We start from the raw sequence: 21,682 nt of genomic DNA, 5'->3' as shown, positions 1-21,682 counted from the left end.
AGGCATGTTTTGGGGGAAAGAGAAGGGGCGAGGAGGACACCTGATGTGGCAAGAGCCATCTGTACTTCTGTCCTGTTCAGATCCATAATACAGACACCTCACAGCTGGGCCTTATTTTGGTGGAGTGTTGCTGAACTTCAAGTGAAGCCAATTCATGTTGAGGGATTTACTCACAGGAATACCACCAATATGACTCTGCTAGCACTGCCCTTGATTTTATTTTTAAATTATGACTTTCACCATTTTTCTAAGAATAGAGGCTGGCTCTGAAACATCACATTGGCTCCAGCATGCTTCAGAAGTTACACATTTCTTATCCTGTTGAAGTTTTGAGGCTTCAGTTTCCTCACTGGTGCCTTGCTAGACCAGGGCTGTGATGCGAGGAGGGGTCACTCTGTGAAAGACCCCAAGAAAGAGGTGTCTTTCAGCAGCTCTCCTCCCAGCAGGCAGAAGGCTGCTCTCTCAGGGGTAAGAAATGACAGCAAACCAGAGCTGCGCTGACTCCTGGTTGGCAGAGCAGGGCTTCCTTGTGACTCTGAAAGGCAGGAACAAAAGCCTGGTTAATCAGAAAAACTCCACTGAAGCTGAACAGCAGATCTAAGCAGCAGAGAAAAGCAGGATTTCAGGACTAAGCAATCTGATACTAACAGCAGAGCCATGGGCAGGTGTTGTTTCAATGGAACAGAGAAGTAAAGCTCCATTCTTGTGGAGCAGCCTCTTGCCAAGCATGGATGGAGATGCTGGAGGTTTCTGACAGTGCTCAGTGGCTCTGCCTTCGCCTGGCTCCAAAAACTCCTTTGATGGGCGAAAAGCCAGTGCTGACAGTGTTGTAATGCATGACCAGCTCCAGTAGCAGCTCCAGCACTGCATGCTCCAAGAGGCAGAGAGGATTCTTTCCTGGCTGCTCTCTAAGAAGTTTTCTGTTCAGTGGGAAAGATAATGCTGTCTAAGAGAGATCTAAGAGAGACCAGAACTAAGGACAGAATATGGCTCTAGGTAGAAAAAAACACTCTTGGGAAAGTAACAGATTACAACCAGACTACAACATCTAGGGGAAAACAAAGTATTTTAATTTAAAAGTAAAAAGCCTGTAGCAAGGATAGAGGGGTTCCTTTTACACCCAACTTTTGGAAGAAAGATACAATGAGCTACAGTGGTTATTAAACAGACTCTGAGGGGCAAAACTGGGAGCAGCTTTGGATTACTGTATGAATGCAGAACACAGCTTCCACATGCATTCCCCTCTATTTCCATTGCCTTTTCTCAAGGGTGGACACTCCTCTCCCTGCAGGAGAACCACGGCTGGAAACCCCACTGCCAGAAGAATTCTTCTGTGGCTTCAGACCTTTATGTGTCTTCTAGCAGACACTGACCAAGGTGTACTTTATGTAGCACAGTTGTTAAGTGAGCTACACTTTATGTAGCTCACTGAAAAACTTCAAAGCACTGACAAAATCTAAAATTAACATTAATTCATTAACGCCCCTTGCCATTTCTAACATTTTTGCTCTTATTCTATGGGCAGGGAGAGGGAAAAACAGAGATGCAGCAGCCATACTCAGAAGTCAGTGCTGTAATTTGGAATACACTGATTTCCATACAATGTCTCATCACCATGACTTTTGGCTACAACATTGAAGTTCAGGCTCCCATGCCCCCTCCTTTGCTCACCAGGCAGACATTATTTGGACAAAATATACAATGGTAAGGTTGAGTAAGGCTATACACTAAGTAGCTCCTCTGGAATCAGAGGCACTATTTGTCATGCAAAATCATTCCAAAATACAGCTTTTTATAATAGTAAAATGAATGGCATTCCGTCAATTTTTTTGCAGCCTCCACTGACTCAGAGTGCTTTCAACTGCCATTTAAATAATGCAGAAGAGGAGATAGAACAAGATCAGGGAGTTTTCTGCACCTCAAATCTAAAAGCTGGTTTGCACACGTGTTTCCCTAGACAAAATACAGCAATCACAACCTGAGTGATGCAAAATCTCTCCCAGTTTTGGTGGAAGTACACTGATAGCAACAGACTACCTGCTGGAGTAGGAGCTGGTTTAAGGTTCTCATAATAAACCTCACCACTTTGAGCTCCTCCAAAGATGCTCTCAAGCAGAATAACAGGATTTTATCTAGCAAAGGGAAGCCCATTATTGTTTTAATGCACTGTAAAGCTGAAGCTGTGATAATGCAGGCTAGAAGATGATGTTTTTAAGTGAAAGGGAAATTAGTTCTAATTACAATTTTTGTAGTCTTTCTGTATTGCCAGCTGTATTGATTTCCTTCTTCCTGTGTGTGACTGGCAACTGGGGAACATGATCCATTATCTCATGCTTGTGTTGGAGAGCAGCAGAGATTGGTGTATTTTTAGAAACAAGATTCCCACAGTGTAATTGTAGCAACTGGGTGATCATACACATGCATATTAAAATACCAACAGATGAATTCCTGGACAGTACCAACAAACATTTCACTGCTTGGGGTAGGAGGAAAGGGCGAGAATGCACAGCTCAGAAATTCAACAACTGCAAGCATAGGGGTTTTACGTCTGACAGTGTCCTCTGAGGGAAGCTGTGAAAAGGCTGAATCTTTTCCCTTTCCTTTCTAGGATGAAAGGATTTGAGGTCAGAGGGCCTATATGTCTCCTGTCTTACCTGATCCCATCATACATGAAATTATCTCTGTTCCAGTGGAGAGAACTGATGCCCATCCCTAGGCATCCTTCAAGTGCTCAGTCCTGGGTCTCAGTTACCAATGGGCAGTGTTTGGGGTGCCCATGCTGCACAGCCAAGCATGGTGCAGAGGTCCCTGGCTCTCTAAACCTCACCAGGACTGCAAAAGTGCAAGGCTTATTCCTAGGAAGAAAACAGATGTGGGCAGACAGCTGGGAGGGCCAAGCTGACTCTAAGCAAAGCTGGTTGTGAGGCAAGCAGGAGCTGCCTGTGCAGGGCCAAAGTGTAGCAGCATCTGTCAGCAACTTCCAGGTCTCATAAAGCATTTATATATCTCATGTAAGAGAAACTGTTCCAGACTCTCTGGGAATTATATCAGCCAGGTTAACAGTCCTGCCATTGTGTTGGTTTAGACAGGACTTGTACAGGACCAGAAGAGGTCTAAAACTTTCCACTAAGAGCCAACACAAGTATCTGTAAGTAGAGCAGAATAGGAGTTCACTTGTGGAAGAAATAACTGAAGTACACTTAAAGCATTCAGCAGTCACTCAGGTAGTGTCAGAATGCCAGAATCCCAGCAGACTGTTATTGTATCCAGTACAAATAAAGTGATGGTCACAGACCATCCCAGGAGCATGGTGACTATTACATTTGATAAAACGGGCAGAGCAAATAGCTCCCAGGCTTTGGGTGTGTTAACTGGAACATGTTTTGGAGGACAGGGCATGGAATGCTGTGACAGACAGCTACAGCATAGCTGACCTCAGAAGCCCATTCAATAATCTTGAAATTTATATTCTTATCACTGCTATTGCAATTGGTGTTGGAGGCTATTTAATGCCTGACCTTTTGCCGGATCCTGTTACGTTTATGCATGTGGATATTGCTCAGGAATGGCAACATACCACATGCAAAGAAAATCCCTGTCTGCTTTCAATGTCCCACTCTTCTGTCTCATTATATGCTCTTTCATCCTCTAATAGGTGGATGAATAAAGAGAAGACCATAACCTAACTTCTTAGTATCACTTAGCTTTCTTTACACTTTCATCATGTTTATTATCACCTTTTTAAAGGTGCACAGACTTTTTCAACTTAATGACAAAATAACTAACTGGAAACTTTTCTAAAAGAAGTCTTCAATCCACACAGTAAGAATTAACAGTCACCAGAGTCAAAGTAAATTGCAAGTGGTGGTGAATTGCCTAACATCCTGATGTAAAGGTAAGATAAAGGCCAAATCTGGGGGTGTAGCGCAACATGAAATCCAAATGTACAGACTTTGCATATCAAGTTTTATCTTCATGTCAGAAAAGCCTCTAATTATGCTGAAATGTGTGCTTTCAAACTTTCCTACGCCTGGCCTTAAGAAAACTCCCTCCACCCCAAACTAACTGCAGCCAATGACTCCTTCCATGTCTTTCTCTCCCCACAAGGGATTTTAGACAGTGAATCTACATAGCTGTGTCACCAGACCAAACAGACCTCCACCTTCTCAGCCTGTTCCCACCTGCCTCTGGCCAGCCTCCAGATAATTTTTGTGTCTTCCTTTATGTTAAAGCCATCTTCTTCTACCTGCAGTGCTGGAAGGGAGCAGCCAGACCTGGCCTTTCAGAGCATACTGCTCCACAGACAACATCTTGTTCTGTCGAGGGCATGGCAAGAAGAACCATCCTTCACAACATTTGGGGTAATGTGAGCCAGGTTTCAAACAGGAGGTCACAGCTTTCACTACCAGAGACTGCCACCCATCTCAGGCATGGAGCAGCTCCATTTGACATCTTCTAGGCTGCTTAGTTTAGACCTCAAAGAGATTCAGAGGGAGATCCTGGTTACCTTCACAGGTGAAATGCCATATAGGGCCATGAAGCCACCTGCTGTGCTGGTTGGCTTGCAGGTCTGGATCAGCATGCCAACACCTCCACAGCAACGTGTAACCAAACAAATACAATTATAGACGCATTTCTTGGGAGAAGGTGGTAGAGTGACTCCAACCCAACATGTGTCAACAGCTTCCTGGGGAGACGATTTAAAAGTGCTGTTTGGTGCAATAAAGGCTGGTGCTTAATACACAATTTTCTGCAAAGATGCACTTTTACAAAATTTTTTGCTTAGGTGAGCAGAGTGACTACATTAATGGGAAAAATGGAAGCCTTTCAAGCCTTTCAGTGGGTGAATAGTAGCTCAAACTGCAGGGGTATTTATGCTACCTTCTGCAGCATCTTATTTCAGCTGTGGTAATTCAGTCTCCTCTCTGTGGGTTCCCAATACTGGCAGTGGAAAGAGAGATGCTTCTCCAGAGGATGATTTAGCAGAGGATGATTTTGATGTCCTGAATAGTTTTCTAGAGGCCTTAGCTCCAGTGATTATAAAATAACCTGGAAGACACTCACTTCCTACCAAACATCTAAATGTAGATGCCTGATCTCCTTTTCACACACATGCACATCCTGTGTTTGAAGTTAAAAAATAAATAAACCAGATATGGAAACAGTAGACCAGAGATAGGTGACTCCAGGTGTTCCCTTAAGTTCTTTCTTCTATTAAGAAAGAAACCACAACCCTAAGAAAGTGAAAACCAGCAAAACCTTTCAGTGCTGAAGGCAGAGGGAAGGTTATGCATAAATAACAAAATAAAGAAGACACTTGCAATTTTGCTTCCACAGAGGTTCACCTCTCCTGCCAGACTTGGAAACAGTTCTGAATAAAAGGCTCTTGAAGAAGCCAAGGCACTTAGGGAGTGCCTGCACAACATTCCACAGGCAGTGCAAGCATCTTCTACACACAGGAGTAAGAAACAATACCCTCTATCAATTAGAAATGCTAATGACATGGGAAGGGCTCTGTAAACATGTGACCTTTATTTACTTTCAATTCTTTTCCATATTCTGAGAGCAGATTATGGGAACTTTGAATGGCTTACAAGCAGGGCCTGCATTGCCAGAAACAGGTGGCAATAGGAAAGCACTGTGTGTGTCCCCTTCCACTGAAAGTAAAGCCAGATAAAACAGAACTGTGTTTCAAGAGAATAGATTTATCACTTTTCTTAGACCTAACAGGGTAATTTTTTTTCTCTGTCCTTTTTGAACTGTTCAGCACTGGCACGTGTAGGAAGACACAGAACATTGCCTTCTTGCCTTCTTCTCAAAATATGCAATAGCTCTTGGCTGAGGAGTTTATTTACAAACAGCACCAGAAATGACAAATGTCTCAGTATTGAGCCTTCATTCCTTGGTGTTCTCCTACGCTTGAATGTAGAAGAAACAATGCTGCTGCTCCACAGATATTGAGGAGGTTACAGCAGCAAACAAATCTGAGCTGAGCTGCTTTGGGTTGCCAATTTTGTGTGTTGCTCACCATTTTTTCATAGAACCATAGAATCATAGAATCTGCTGAGTTAGAAGGGACACGTCTGGATCATCAAGTCCAACTCCTGGCCCTGGACAGGTCATCCTAAGAGTCATATCCTGTGCTTGAGAGCATTGTACAAATACTTCTTGAACTCTGTCAGGTTTGGTGCTATGACCACTGCCCTGGGGAGCCTGCTCAGCTCCCAACCACTCTCTGGAAGAAGAACCTTTTCCCTGATATCCAACCTAAACCACTCCAAATCCAGCTTCATGCCTTTTCCTCAAGTCACTGATCACAAGAGTGAAGAGATCAGTGCTTGCCCTTCCACTTCCCCTTGTGAGGATGTGGAAGACCCCAGTAGGGTCTCCCCTCAGTCTCCTCTTCTCCAGGCTGAACAGAGACCTCAGCCATTCCTCATATGGCTTCCCCTCCAGGCCCTTCATCACCTTCACAGCTGTCCTTTGGACACACTGAAATAGATTAATGTCTTTTTTATATTGTGGTGCCCCAAACCGCACGCAGGGCTTGAGGTGAGGCCACACCAGTGCAGGGCAGAGCTGGACAATCCCCTCCCTTGATTCCAAAAGAGCTGAATGCCAGGGATGGGTGAATGATCACTACCCACATAAAGCCTGATGCAGCCTGATGGGTGTTTCAGAGTGCTGTGCCAGAATATACATATGTCAGAGATTAAGTGACCAGCTCTGGGGGAGTGGGACAGAAAGCACTTGTTGGGCCCAGTTTCAGGTCACACCAATGTTGTGTGTGAGCGTGCTCACCCCCCTGTAAGGCTGGAGCCTTTACAAAGGACAGGGAATGGGCAGAGTGCCTGCAAACAGAAAGGGACAGGCCTGTGGCTCTGCAGAGACAACACCCCTCCAGCTGTTTGTTTAGCTATAGTCAGAATGCATCCTATTTTGTGAACCTGCCAGCACACTGAAAAAAACCATTGGATTGAAACCCTTGCTCAGCAAATGCAGGACACAGTCTTTTTACTTTCTAAGACAATATTATTTTTATATGCAGTCTTCGCTAGACTCAGGAGTCTTGATGTGTTCTAACCCACTCTAAGTTCCTTGTCTACTTCATCCTGGTAAAGACTAAGAAAAGATTTGGGACTGGACTCTCAACAAAAGGACAATGACATTTCGTTAAACCTGAAGACTTCAGACATGCAACATTTTGCCTCTTCAAACATTTTTTTATTGCTAATGGAGCTCTGGATGATGAGGTCTTTGGCCCACAGAGAATCACTGCTTGAATTTATTTTATTTAATTTTTTTACCTATTTTATAGTCTCCATATCAGGATAATTTGTTTTAATACTCCCTAGTGAAATGAGGAGAAAACCCTCAGATTTCTAATCAGGTTAGGACTGTAGTAAACCATGGGCAAGAGTGATCCTACTCTGACAGTAGGACAGGCAGCACTAAAGATGTAATTTAAAGATAATGGAAGTCAAAGAATTGGAAGTCAAAGGACTTGGACACTGTCTTCTCAGTTTTAATTGCAGCTGGCTGCTCTGCAGTATCCTTTGGAAGAATCTTACATGGGAGCAGCCCAGTAGCTATAAAAGACCATGCATCAAAGCCTCAGAGTAAACAATCTTCGCAATACCAGTGCAATGGAAAGCTCAATGACCACCTTTGTGCACCAGTGAAAGTCCTGTGGTGGTCATGCTTGCTTCCTGGGAGGTGAGATGGTTGAATTCAACCTAGATCAGCCTAAGAGAATTCACAGGAATACAACTGGTACTCAACAGTTCACACAAATGCTGCATGTTTCCCACACGCTGCCTGCCACAACTGCAGATTATTTCCTGTTTTTCATGAAACTTACTCATTCAATATTATAATTTTTGACTTCCAAGAGAAACTTGGAGACTGCTGCAGAGGCTTACCCAGGCCCAGCATTAGACTGGGGTCCAATACAGCTCTGACTTTCTCCTATCTGCTCCCTCTTCCCAATTCTAGTGCAGAAAAAGAAATGGCAAGATGCAGCTCGGGGTGTAACAGTCCACCCCATCCCACAAGGAACCTGACACTTTTCACACAATGAAGCTTTTCCATAGGCCAAAATGAGCTTTGAAAACTATAGAGATGAGTTTATAATGCAGTGATGACTCCTTCCATACAACCAAGAGAGCAAAACACACGCAGACACTTCACTGCACCAGGCCCTGGGGCATGCTTGCAGCTGTGAGATGCAACCAGAACACTTTAGAAAGCAAAGACATAACAAGGTAATAATTGTGAAAGGGGAAGAAACCTATCTGTACCACTCTTAAAATGAATTAAAGGCACTACAATAGTGTGCATATAACAGGATCTGACTCAGAAGGATCTGGTCTAGCTCTGTAAAAGCAAACCAGCTCCAAGGCAAACCCAAGCATGCAGTGACTCTGTCATGTTTTGTAGGGGTTATCACCCTGGTTTTGTTCTATATAGTGCAGGGTTGTAGCTCTGTCTGCCTGCATCTCTGTCAGATCAAGAAACAGGGACTCTCCAGAGAAGTGGCCTAGCTAGGGAGGGTGTTTAAATTGTCAGTCAAAACCAGAGATGTGTAACTAACCCAGGCCTCTCTGAAGGCATGGCCTCTAGGATAATTTAAGCATGTCTTGATAGCGTAGAACTACAGAGTGGAAAAATCTTCTGAGTGCAACCTGCTGTCAAATTGCATCTGAAGACATTTATACAGAAAAAAGATCAAAGACTCATGGCTCAGCAGCCATGAAGTGGATACACCAACCATCCCTGACTGGCTGGCCACAAGCATGAGAAGAATAGGCCAGTTTGTGACAGCTACCCCAGCACATTCAGTCCACATCTCCCTCACCCCTGAAGCAACTCTGCAAAGGGCCATCTGATAGCAACTGGGTTCCATCAGCACAATTCAGACAAAATGATCCCAGAAGGTACAAGAGGATATGTTGGGGGCTGTCATGTGCTAAAATGCTGACGTTTTAAAACAAAAGCTGGTTCATATTCAAAGAGGTGGTGACCTCTTTGAGTAAGAGGAACAAGCATTTGACAGGTGGGAGAACTCTGCAGTGCTCCTGAAACTCTTTCCTGCTTCACATGAGGATATGCACAGGAGCCTTTGCTCCTCGAAAAACCTTAATACAGGTTTTGTACCAAGATTAAATTGCTGCTCAAAGGTCTGTGAGTCTGTGAGTGACCCTATAAAGAGCAGCATTAGAGACAGGCTGCCAGGGAGCCAGAGGCCTGATTCTGGGCCACAGCTGCATGCCTAGCAAGGGTCGTGAGTCTTGGCCTCTCCACAGAGGAGAACTTGTTGGAAACTCCACCCAGCATGGAACATGGAACATGGAACATGGTATATACCCAGTATAAGAACAGTGAGTTACTAAGGATATGTTCTCTGCCCACAGGATATCTTGCCAAAGAAGACAAGGCCATTTGCAGCAAAATATGGATAAATATGGATATAATATGGATTGTGGCCAAATTTGGAAATAATTATGTCTCCTTTGCAACAACATTCCACAACTGGGCAATTGGCCCAATGCCATTTCCATGGAAACCAATTGGAGGTTGCTATCAGTCATTCATTTGAATCCACTGAACTGCTGACCTACATCAGACCAAACAGACAGAAAAGATCCTGTGGCCTACATTATAAACAATTCGATAAATGCAGGGAAATCGAGACAAAAGAGTCTCCTTCAGAATATCAGCTTGGTGATCAGCCTGTGCTGGGAATCAAGGCTCCTTGCAAGAAGCACCAAACCCTATAAATTAAAAGATTTATTATGTGTATTACACTTTTTTTCAGCTCAGTAGTTAAAAACTGAAAACCGTGAGCCAAATTCACTGCTGATGCACATCCCTTGAGTTTATTAACTTTAGAGATGGGGTGACTGCAGCTCACTGCTCCCTTGAAGTGCCACAGGCTGCCCTTAGATTGCATGTTTGGTGCAAAGATGCAGAAAATGGTGAGGAGACAAGGCAAGGGCTCCTGCAGACCACATCAGTGACTCCAAGTAAGCTTGATGAGATTACATTTGCTTCCCAGAACCAAGAAGCTGACTCAGAGACAGCTTCCTTTTCCCACTGCTGAAACCCAGTTAGCCATGATTTAGAAAGAGGAGCCTAATGACCTTAAACAGATTGCTCAGGTACTTGGATTTACCTAATCTCATCTTTCCTAGCTCTTTTCATGGAAACAGAGCTGGTTCAGCTGCTCTCCAGAGATCTCTGACTGATCCTGGATATAGAAAGGGTGGAGGTTGGACTTTTCATCTCCTCATCTGCCCCACTTTCTGTGCTTGTCTTTGGCACTCTGCTGTTTCCCTCCCTGTTCTCCACACCCCTCTCTGCCTGCTCCTTCTCCCACTCAGCCTGTTCTTGATACAAATGTCAGGTGTTCACTCTCTCTTCTTTCTGCTTGTGAGACAACAATGGGATGACACAGAGACCAACAGATTCCTCCATCTGAAGGTCTCATCCTGACTGCTGGTGCAGCCAAAGGTTGTTGCATGCAGGATTCTGGCAGCTAGGGCTGACATTCTGTTAGCATTCAAACACATTTTATCTACTTGGAGCATGGCATTTCCTCTGATTCTGTCTTCTTGTTTATGACAACAGCCTTGTCAGGTAGTTTAGGGTCAGGTACAGCCAATCTCACACATTTCTTGTGTAAGAGCTTTCAAGGAAGAAATGCTCTTTTTTCTGAGATTTAGCCTTCTCCTGTGCCTACATCCCAGATGCTTTGCATCTCAATGAATGTAGATCAAGAAAGCAAACCTATTACAGAAAAATATGAGAGAGGATAAAATTGGAACATATGGCTCTGAAACAAGGCATCAGATATGAGCCTGAAAGACGAGAAGGATTTTGACAAATAAACAAGGCAACAGATATGAGTCTAAAAGACAATGAGAAGGATTTTGACAAATACCTATGAAAGAAAGCACTTTCCTTGCACAGCAGTTGCATTTGAGACATAAGTTGTCATTAACCCAGAAAAACCTCTGCCATTTCCATTTTTAAACCTGGAACTGAATGCTACTATGTGTTTAATGGACATGTTGTCATTCACTGTAGAAAAGAAAGGACATGACCTTTGCAAAAAAAACTCAAATTATTTTTATTGATAAGAATCACTGCCAGTCACACAACATTAGTTTATTAGGAAAACTTAATCAAAACATCTGAACCTGACACCGGAATTTCAGTGACTGTGTTGACACACAGAAGTGAAATGAACTTGTGTGGTTAAAACAGGATATTGCAGGTCTTCTTAATATTTGGGGGAAAAAAAAACAGTGGTAGAGGTAAGTTTCAGGTATCCTAAACCTCAAAAAGACCCAACCAAACAAAATATCCCCAAACCCCAAAATGTCTTAGAAATGAAAATGTCTTCAAATGGACGTTAATGGAGAATACAGGAATGTATACTACTACCCTGCACAGGTTGGTATGCAAGTGACTGCTGTCATAGTGCCTATTACACACATATTTATTACACACATAGAGTGAATAGTTTGTACCTTGGAATTTCCTATCAGCTGATCTTCAAGGGTGTTGGAGGCTCTTGACTCCGCCCTCACAGAAAGGAACTGACGCAGCAGGGAGGAGGATGACTTTGGAAATCAGCTCACCTTTGCCCAATAAATGAATGAGACCATTAAAACAGAATAATTGTCTTTACCTCTTTTAAGCACTTTTCATCTTAAATGTAAAAAGCTCACAAGCCATACCTCTTAAAGGCAAGGGACTGTCAAGAAATGAATTGTTTTGATTTCTTTTCTTATGGGCTTTCTGCATTTAGACCCTGCACGAAAAAAACCCTTAAAACAAAAAACAAAAAGAACCAAACCAAAACAATTAGTTGCACTGGAATGTTTTGCTGCTGTGGGCATGAGAAATCTTGCTTTCCTGCTGACAGCTGAGGTACTCAATACCATCTTCTCAGAGAAGGAAGTATTGTCAGACCTGGGTTTGGTTACAGACTCTTCTGACAAGCCTCACTCATCACCATTAATACGTACATACACTAAAATACACTTTGCACACCTTGCTGATGAGTTATGTATGCAAGTATGTTGAGGCCAGGTGCACACGTAGCATTGCCACACTGAAGTCATTAACTTGTGCCACTTGGAGGATGTGGTCTAGGCCACAGCAGGTAAAATGGGACTCTTTAGACATTCATGATCTGGTTAATCCACTGGGTAAGCCCTCATATGGCAAGAATGTGAGTCTTCATCTTCATTAGATGCTCCAAATCAGCTGCAAACATGGTCAAGACTCAGAAAGAACCTCTTTAAAAGAAACATACCAGCAAACCAAGCCAAACCAAAGAGCCAGTCCAAAACAAAACACACACACACACACACACACACACACACAAAAAAAAAAAAAAAAAAGCACCACCTCACAAACGCCCCCACCACAAAACTCTCAAGCCTCCTAACACTGTTGAGTGTCAACAATTGTATTCTTGCCCAAATAAGCCTGAGCCAAACCCCACAGAACCTACATTCAGATGTAAGAGACTTCTAAAATAACTGTTATTTCTGTTCTCTGTAACTACACTGTGTTCTTTGTAGTTAATACATTCAGGCCTGTTTAGGGACAACTCTGAAAATTGTAATGGCTTGTAAATCACAAGAGAATGAGCTGCTGACATAGCAATGCCTTCTCACTTTTGTATTAGGACTCCAGCAAAGATATCCAGGGAGACTTGTGAAAAGTTGTAACAAACTTGCACTGCATCAAACAGAATATTTACATGTTGCATCTGAAATATATGGAACAATGTTTTATATTTTATGCCATTGCAACTGGAACAGAATGGAAACAGTCCCTTGCTTGGGGAGCTGGGAAAAGCTAAAGCACCTTTACTGGATCCCCAAAACCAGAGAAACCAGTGCCTGGTCATTCTGTAAGCCCAGAGGTCAGTGCTAAAGGGAGTAGCAGTGATGCAGAAGAGGTGGGGAAGTTTGCAGACCCGGATGGGCTCTTCACAAGGGGTCTCTGATGTGGCTGGGTGGTGCCCTGGGGCCAAGACAGGCACTCTTGGCTCCTTCAACTCTAACACAGATGAGAGCCCAGTGCTGCCCTGGGGAGGAGCCAGGCAGTGTGCACTGATTCGGGGTGGAGCTCAAAGCACCAACCACTCCCCAAAGAAACAAGTATCCACCGCTCATAAATCTGTTTTATCACCTTTCCATGCCAAAGGACAGTGGGGTTCAGCAACAGGCTGCTTTAGCAACAGTTCATTCTCTGCTCAGCTGCAGCTTTGTTTAACTCAGCTAGCAGTGACTGCAGAATTTTTCTTTTACTGACTGATGCCCATTTAGAAGCCAGCAGAAAGCACATATTATTCATTCAACTAGCTTTCATAATGCCCACCTCATGAAACCACAGCCACAAAAAACTTAAATATAAAGCTTTTGAGGCTGATTGGTGAATTCAGTCAGAAAAGACCTTTCTGCTTGATAATGCAGTTGTAGGGTTATTTCAGCTATAAGGGTCTAAAATAAATGCAGTTTTACTGAATTTAAAACATTTCAGATAAATGTGCCAATTCAGTTTCATGTCAGAATGAGAAAAAGTCAAAACACTCTGGGAAGATGAATTGCAATGATTTCACAGAATATTAGAATCATAGAATATGCTGAGTTGGAAGGGACACATCAGGATGGTTGAGTTCCAGCTCCTGGCCCTGCACATGACATCCCAACAATCACACAATGTGCTTGAGAGACTTGTTCAAATCTGTCTTGAACTCTGCCAGGCTTGGTGCTGTGACCACTTTCCTGGGGAGCTGTTCCAGTGCCCAACCATTCTCTGGGTGAAGAACCTTTTCCTAATATCCAACCTAAACCTCCCCCAATTCAGCTTCAGGCTGTTTCCTCAACTCCTATCACTGGTCATTAGCAGAGATTCATGCTTCCCCCACTGAGGATGTCAAAAACCCCACTGAGCTTTCCCCTCAGTCTCCTCTTCTCCAGGCTGGACAGACCAAGGGATCTCAGCCACACCTCACATCTCCCCCTCCAGACCCTTCACCATCCCTGTGGCCTCCCTTGACACTCTCTAATACCTTAATGTCTTTTTTATATCATGGCACCCAAAGCTGCCCCCAGGACTCGAGGTGAGGCTGCCCCAGTGCAGAGCAGAACAGGACAATCCCCTCCCTTGCCTGGCTGGGGATGCTGTCCCTGATGTCCCCCAGGACACAGGTCACCCTCCTGGCTGCCAGGGCACTGCTGGTTCATGTTCAACTTGCCATGGACCAGGATCCCCAGGTCCCTTTCCATGGCACTGCTCTCCAGCCTCTCATTCCCCAGGCTGTACATCCAGGGCTGCCCCATCCCAGGTGCAGAATCTGGCATTTGCCCTTGTTAAACTTCATATGGTTGGTGACTGCCCAGCTTTCTAGTTCCTCAAGGTGTCTCTGCAGGGCATCTCTGGCCTTAAGGGAGTCAACAGTTCATCTCAATTTAGTGACAGCAGCAAACTTAGTATTCCTTTGAGTCCTGCACCCAAGGCGTTAAAATAGGTGTTGAAGAGCACTTGGCCAAGAATGGAGCCAATAGCAGAAATGAAAGCATAAGGCATTAATGAAATTAAACTATTTGGTGTCTTAAAAGACCATTTAAAATTCATTCTATGGATAATATAAAATCTTTAAATGTCTGATTGGAATGTGAATTAAAAAAAAAATAATAAGGAAAACCAAGGATTATAATTTCCCAGGACACTGACTAGTTTCTGATCAGCAGCATTGCCAGACACAGCAGAGAGGGAAGCACATTGCCTGAATTTTGGAGACTTATCTAGCCTTTGATTATAGCAAATTTCTTCCTCATTCAGTGGGGAAGCCAAAAAAGTTTGCACTGGCATGAGCCATGTTGCACTGTATGTAATTTTGAAATTAAAGAGAAAAAAAGAACTGCACTATCCACTACCAGCAGTACAAGATCTTTCAGAAGATTTTCTGCATCACACTACACAATATATGGTACAGCTTATATAAAACTAAAATTTACTAAATTAAAATTCAGGAGCCATGTTGTAGTCTTCAAAATGATAAATAAACCCTAAATTTCTTCTCTGTAAATACTACATACTCCATTTTTTGAGAACTATGAATGACTCAGTTTTATGAAGGACATGCATGCAGACCACAGCAGGTTCTTTCCGCAGTCCTCAATTCCCAAACCAGGAGGAGTGTCTGTGTCTCCCAGACCACACAGGTTTTGGGAAAACCTTTCTGAATCATTCTGACACACCAGAGTACCTTTTTCCATCTGAGACTTCTGGGAAGGCTGCGCCCTCTCCTGACAGTTCAGGACTCGGTAGCAGTGACTGATAAAGCCACTTTGCTGCAGTCAACAAGTCAAGGCTCAGCCTCAGACCTACCAAGACCAGACCAGCTCGACTTAAAATCTCTACTGCAGAAGGGATTCACATTGAGATGGATATATCAAAATTACAAATTTTATTACCATGCTTTAGGAAAACAAATTGTTTGAAAGTATTTGCTTTAAAAACACCTCACCATTTATTCGAAAATGGATAGAACACTGTGCTAGAATCATCTCCAAATAAGATACAGTGTTTACAATCCATGCAATTCTGTAAAGGAAACTTTCATATGTTAAAAATATAACCTTGAAATTACTGTTGTAACCCATGAATTCCAGTTCACAGAGCTAATACATGATATGGCTAATGCGATTATAAAGAGTCAGTCTGTCTTCACAAGCAAATGTAATCTCCTTCAGCCAGCAAAGCTTATGCAGAAATGACTGAAGAAATCCCACACATCTTGTCAATCATTCACACTATGCCTAAGTGAATATTAACTTCATTTTTTTGTGTGACATGCTTACCTCCCATCTGATCTTGCATTCAAGTTAAGTGAATTTTATGGACTCACAACTGCAGATTGATTAACGCTTCTGGTCCTGGAAACTTCTGAATGCCACCAAGAAAGAGAAGGAAATTTTCACCACACCAGACTGGCAGGGACTATTTGGAGGAATTTTTTGCCTTTCTTTATAGCTTAGGATATGAGTCACTTCTTCAAAGCATCTGAAATTTTACTTAACAAATTTCCTTCTAATCTAGAACCTGATTCCTGATACCATTTATCTTCCTGGATTTTCTTCTGAGATGCATGACTGTTCTGCAGCTGTGGGCTTTTGCACAAGAAGGGCTTAACTATTTTGTTTTTCTTTAGGGTGCCAGTGTTGCAAAATGTGTAATATGTAAAATTTTCTAAAGAAAGGATGTTCTTTAATGTTTAGTCTTTATATACTTTCAAGCCAAATCAACAAGAAGGGAGATTTAAACAGAGAGCAGCTAACAAGCTCTGACATACAGGTGTTAGAAAAACAAATTACTTGTGGGTAGAATTGCCTTCTTAAGGTTTAGGGCTGGACTTGCTTCAATGATCTCAGACCCAGGGGGAGGTTAACCAGGCTTGGGAAGAAGGATGTACCACAGATAGTGGACACAAAGAATGCAGAATTTATGGGCCCCAAGGACATTTAGCAGAACTCCCAAGATAAGGCAGAAACCAATAAAGACAACTCGGTGACCATGCTGAATCAGCTCTGCCTGGGTAAAAGGTAATTCCAGCAGGGACAGATCACAACCACCAGCTGAGAGCCCACCTCAGAGCAAGAGAAAGCCTGGGCATGCAGACTAATCAGCATGAGAAGTGAGAGAGTCATTAAACAATAGAGGAGAGAATACCAATTAGAAAGAGAACTCTGTAACTTGTAGCTAATGAACACTAATTCCTTTGTTTGCTAAAATGTATAAATAGTAAAAAGTTTTTATAGTCGGTGTGCTTGATTTGTGGAATACCACAGAGGATCCAAGCTTGTGCAACTCTAAGATAAATAACCAAAGTCTCTCTTGAGTGTGTAATTAATGGCTTGTTGCACTGGGTAAAAAATCTGATTCTTTTGGACAACACTGGGGACTTATGTTGTTGTCTGCAGAGTTTACAGGCAGCACGTTTATTTCATGTATCATTGAAATAAATTGGTAAGGAAGATGTAAAAGAGAAGGTAATTATTCTTTTACCTTGTCCAATTGTATTATTCACAACAGGAAGATTAACAGTCATAGCCAATGACCACCAATTAAACACAGCTGGAATGGAAAATGAATCTTCACGAAGTAGCACCATACAGTAAGGGATGCTTCGGGCCCCTGGAACTTCATGGCTACTGCCAGGTATTGGGGGGGGGGGGGGGGGGGGCGGCGGGGAAGATCTCGTTTCTCTGTTGCTTTACAGCAAAGTATTTCACTGTTTTTCTGTTTTTTTACACGATCTTCTCTATACCCTTACGATTTGGAAATCACATTGTTGTACACAGGGTGAAGGTCGCTGAACGCTAAATTATCCTATTTCCTGTTCCCTCAGGCTTCTCCTTCTGTCCTGCCGGGTCAGCACAAGCTTCACTCTGCGCTTCTGACACTAAGCTGTAAAAAGAGAGCAGCCACCAGGAGGCGAAGTAACAGAGCCTCATTAATAGTCACATAGACTCATTAATAGTCACCCATTATTATCTTCAGCTATTTTAACAGGATTCAGACCGTCACAGAAACGTTGCATTAACGATATAATTCCCCCCTGCTTCACTGAAACCTTCTATTGCTGATTAAATTACCAGATTAATTATAATTACCCTTAAATGCATTTGAGGTATTTTTATTCCACTAACCTATCTGAAACATGAAATGTTCTATGTTTTAAGCCTTTCTCATCCAAACTACTGCGTGTTTAAACATGGTGTGTATGTATCTAGAGCCTCTGGGGGAGCACAGGCTCTGGGGTGACCTTACTGCTCCTACAGATGGGGTCGGCCTCTCCTCCAGGCCACCAGTGACAGAACAAGATGCCATAGTTGTAAGCAAGAGAAGGTTTAGGTTGGACACTGGGAGGAATTTCTTCACAGAAAAGGTGATTAAGCCTCGGAATGGGCTGCCCGGGAGGCGGTGGAGTCACGGTCCCTGGAGGCGGCTCTCGGTGCCGTGTCCGGCTGACACCGCGGTGCCGGGTCACAGGCTGGGCCCGGTGACCTCAGAGGTCTTTCCCAACTGAATTCATTCCATGATTCCGTAACAAAGCTCTAATGTTACACTTCGCTCGCTATTTTATTAACGCAATTCGGGCCGCGATGTGACCGCTGTACGGAGCTCAGTTAACCACGGCCCCAGGACGAACTGCAGGCTTTGCACGCTACTTAAATGCTACTCTTTTAAACGTTATTCTTTACAATGTTAACACACGCTCGCTGGGGCTTGGAACCAGCTGACGTTTAGGGTCCCTTCCAGCCCCAAGCGGCTCTAGAGCCCTGAGTGCCGCCGGCACAGCACAGCAGAACACCCAGGAGCGCTGCACCCGCTCCCTCAGCGCTTTCTCCGCAGCGCTGCTTGCGGCGGGGCGCGGGCCGGGCCGGACGTGACGCGGGCGGGGGCGGCGGCGCGGTGCGTGCCGGGAGCGCGGTGGGCGGTGGCGGGCGGGAGGCGGCGGCCGGAGGGGGCCGGGCCGCAGCGACGCGGTTCCTGTCGCCCACAGGGGCTCCCCTCCATGGCGGTTGCCGCGGGAGGCCGCAGATAACCGGCCGCGGCCCCTCTCCCCTTCCTCCCTCCTTCCCTCCCCCTCCCCGCCCGCCGCCATGCCCGCCCGGGCCCCGCCGCCCCCCGCGCAGCCCGCAGGTAAGAGACGGCGGGGGGCGGCTCGTTCCCGCCGGGCCCGGCCGCGGAAGGGCGCCGGGGACCCCTGGGCGCTGCCCCCGGAGCGCGGCGGTGGCGGCCGGGGCCTGTCGGGGCAGCGCCGTCCTTGCCGTGGGCCCGCGGGGGAGGGCGGCGGGGCCCGGGCGGGGCAGGGCAGGGGGAGCCCCGCGGCTCCCCGGGCTCGTCCCGCCGGAGCGGGGGGCTCGGCTTTGTCCTGCGGCGGGGCCCGCGGTTTCCTGGGGTTCAGCGGCGCCGCAGCTGGGAGAGGGCGCAAGGATGTGGTGCAAGAAGTTCAGCTGTCCTGTGTGTTTGGCTTTTCCTGACAAGCTTTCTCTTTCGAGGGGCGTAGAGCGTGTCTGTTGCTAAATGCATCTGGACATGACAGACTGAACAAAGTTACGATAATTTAAGTGTGGTATTTTTCTTTTTGTAGAAGAGGTAATTTCATTCTGAAATGAGGCGAAATTGCTCAAATGCTGTTAGGTCCTGACACTTCAGTTTGTTATGAGAAGTGTCTACTTGATGAACCAAAATAGAATTTTTTCTTTAGAGAAGACAGTGCCTTAAAAACAATGATTAAACCTTGGGATTCTTTCAAAGTGTCAGTAAATTGGCCTCTTAATAGTGACAGCCCTTCCTTCCATTTTCAGCACAGAAATGGAAACCGGCAGTTTAATGCTCCTTAAGCAAACATCTGTTCATAAATGACTGGAGTGAGTAGAGAAACATTGCTGACAGGAGCTGTGCTGGGTTAGTTTTACAAGTTTTGTTTCCATGCATGGTTTAGAGCCCAACATGCTTCATTAGAACTCATTTTTCAGCTGTTGAGCCCATGGTAAAGTGAGTTTGATGGATGCTGCTTTTTAGCTGGATTGGTCCTTGGAGGTTGAACAAAATTAAAAGTATTTCCTCCTTGTTTTATTCTCTGGACATATGAACTAGACTTGGAAAGGCAATTAGCCTACTTTAAAAATAAAAATGGTCTGTTGTATTGTCAGCACAGGCAGAGAGGGTTGCTCATGCAATGCACAGGTACCAGTTTCTCCTCCTGAAGTTGGAGCTGTACCTGGAGGAATGTGACATTAATTGTGGGAGCCTGGGGAAGAGTTGGAGTACCTGTGGCTACTGAGGGTTCGTTTTGTTTATTTTAAACAGTCATGTCAGTAAGATTAAATAGCATGAATGTGAGAATGAGACTTAAAAATATGTAGAAAAACTAATGGAGCTCTGGTGTTTTCATTCTGCACTGATAGTTGCATAAAGTACGCATTGTATGACCTTTTAAGGTCATGTGAAAGTATGACCTCTTGGTTTTATTTCCTTAATTTGTTTATAAGTAAGCAGTTGAAGGATCTCGGCCTCATTTGTTTTTTTTAATGTACTTTGTTTTTGCTCAGATTGTGTTTTTGTTTAGCAAAGGATTTAATAGACTATGAAATCTGGAGTTCACACAGTGAATCATACTTGTGTTACATATTGCTGGTGATGAGGGCTCTATGTGATCTCTACATTTCTGCTTTAAAACTCCACCAGTAGCTTACTAAGCTAACACAAGCCTTTTAACACCTTAATTACCCAAAGTAATATTCTGAAACTTTCAGTACTTTGAAAAGACTTGTCTTTCACAGTGGAAATAATAGAGCACCTTAGATGGACCTCAGTCAACTCTGCCTTTTCCTCTTGAAATATTCATTGAGCTGTCCTTGCAGAGCTGTGCTGGTATCAGTTGGAAATCCAGTGGTAAAGAAACTGATGCTCGATGGAGTTGTTTTCACTACACTCAGCAGCATAATTTTCTTGCAGATACCATTATCTATCTCGACAGAATGTTCATTCCTCTCTGTGCTATTGTGCTGTTTGACAACTTAAACTGCTTCTTTGTGAACATTTCAGTGCAATGACATGCTCACCCTTTCATGGGGATTCAAAATACTTACAATTTTTCTGGATAGTCAGAGAAGTGCCTTAGATCCTACTCATCCCTAGGTGTTAGAAATTTTGTCTGTTAGATTTTCTCCTTTGTGCAAAAAACCACACTGAGTAAGCTGCTGCTATTGCACACACACACACACAGGGAAAAAAGCCTTGAAATGCCTTGTTTGAAAACTGACATTCTCATTTTCTGTAGACTTTCTTTCATGCTAATGTTTTTGGCAATTAAAATTTTCAATTGCAAGGAATATTTCTGTATTGATGCCACTTGCAAGGTGATCTAAGAAATCTGCTGTAAAGCAAGTAATTTGAGTTTTTCAAATCAGAGTCCCGTGTTGGGAGAACCACAGGGAAGGGCAAATCCTCTCTTCACTTCAGTATGTTTGGAAGTAGGGTGAAGGAAACGTGACACCTCAAGTTCATATGTCTGTTGATAAGCAATGGAAAATAGATTTTATTCTTTGGAGTATTAGGTGTCCCTCTTGTATTGTGTTTTTAATATGAAGTAATGTCTGTAGGTGGGATAAATGGTGAATAAGTAAGCCTGCTCACTGGAAAACAAGCAATAAGTACATTTGCAGTAATGGGAAGCAGACCCATGGCTGTTTTCCTTGTGCAGCTGTATTTCCTCTGCCAGGCTGTGGGAGAAGCTGTCGCATAGTGTGCAGCCCTGGGCAGTTCTGATCCACTCTGTGCTGCAGCCTGTGTGAAGTTTGAAGGGTTTATATGTGATGGAGATCATACTGCTCTGTGAGGAAGTCTCTGAGAACACTTGACCCTAGGTAATCTAGTTCTAATACTTTCTAATCTAGCATCTTTTTATCCTAATTTAGAACACATTCCCAGCTAGTATGTTTGAGGGTAACAGCCAGAAATAGATTTCTCGCTGAGTTAAGCACTGTTTTTAAAGGAATTTAAGAAATCATAAGAATGAAAATATCTGAGTTATGTGTTACTTGTAACATCCATCTTTACACATTGTGTGGCTGTGTGCTGT

At 43.9% G+C, this 21,682-nt stretch overlaps 1 protein-coding gene and 1 long non-coding RNA gene across 6 annotated transcripts in view; one reads left to right on the top strand and one right to left on the bottom strand.

Moving 5' to 3' along the window:
* Positions 1–188: 188 nt before the first annotated feature.
* On the bottom strand, positions 189–11,847 carry LOC129118882 (uncharacterized). Of its 2 annotated transcripts, none has more exons than XR_008534025.2 (3): positions 11,745–11,847; positions 11,535–11,645; positions 189–535 (listed from the first exon to the last, which is right to left on the bottom strand). It is a non-coding gene; the product is annotated as an uncharacterized LOC129118882 (long non-coding RNA). The 2 variants fall into 2 exon arrangements; XR_008534026.2 differs by lacking the exon at positions 189–535 and adding an exon at positions 11,159–11,283.
* A 6,666-nt stretch (positions 11,848–18,513) lies between these two features.
* Positions 18,514–21,682, top strand: part of AFTPH (aftiphilin) — a 42,647-nt gene continuing 39,478 nt past the window's right edge. For 2 of the 4 annotated variants that reach the window (XR_013181517.1, XM_054628716.2), the window contains exon 1: positions 18,514–18,735. The gene's annotated coding sequence lies outside the window, so the exon portion shown is untranslated. The remainder of the gene's footprint in view (positions 18,736–21,682) is intronic. The other 2 variants (XR_008533916.2, XM_054628715.2) reach the window with 1 other exon arrangement.

The sequence above is a fragment of the Agelaius phoeniceus genome, chromosome 3, assembly GCF_051311805.1.
Source record: "Agelaius phoeniceus isolate bAgePho1 chromosome 3, bAgePho1.hap1, whole genome shotgun sequence".
Classification (NCBI taxonomy): Eukaryota; Metazoa; Chordata; class Aves; order Passeriformes; family Icteridae; genus Agelaius; species Agelaius phoeniceus.
The sequence above is the reverse complement of the archived record's forward strand: the minus strand, read 5'-3'. Positions and strand labels throughout refer to the sequence as shown.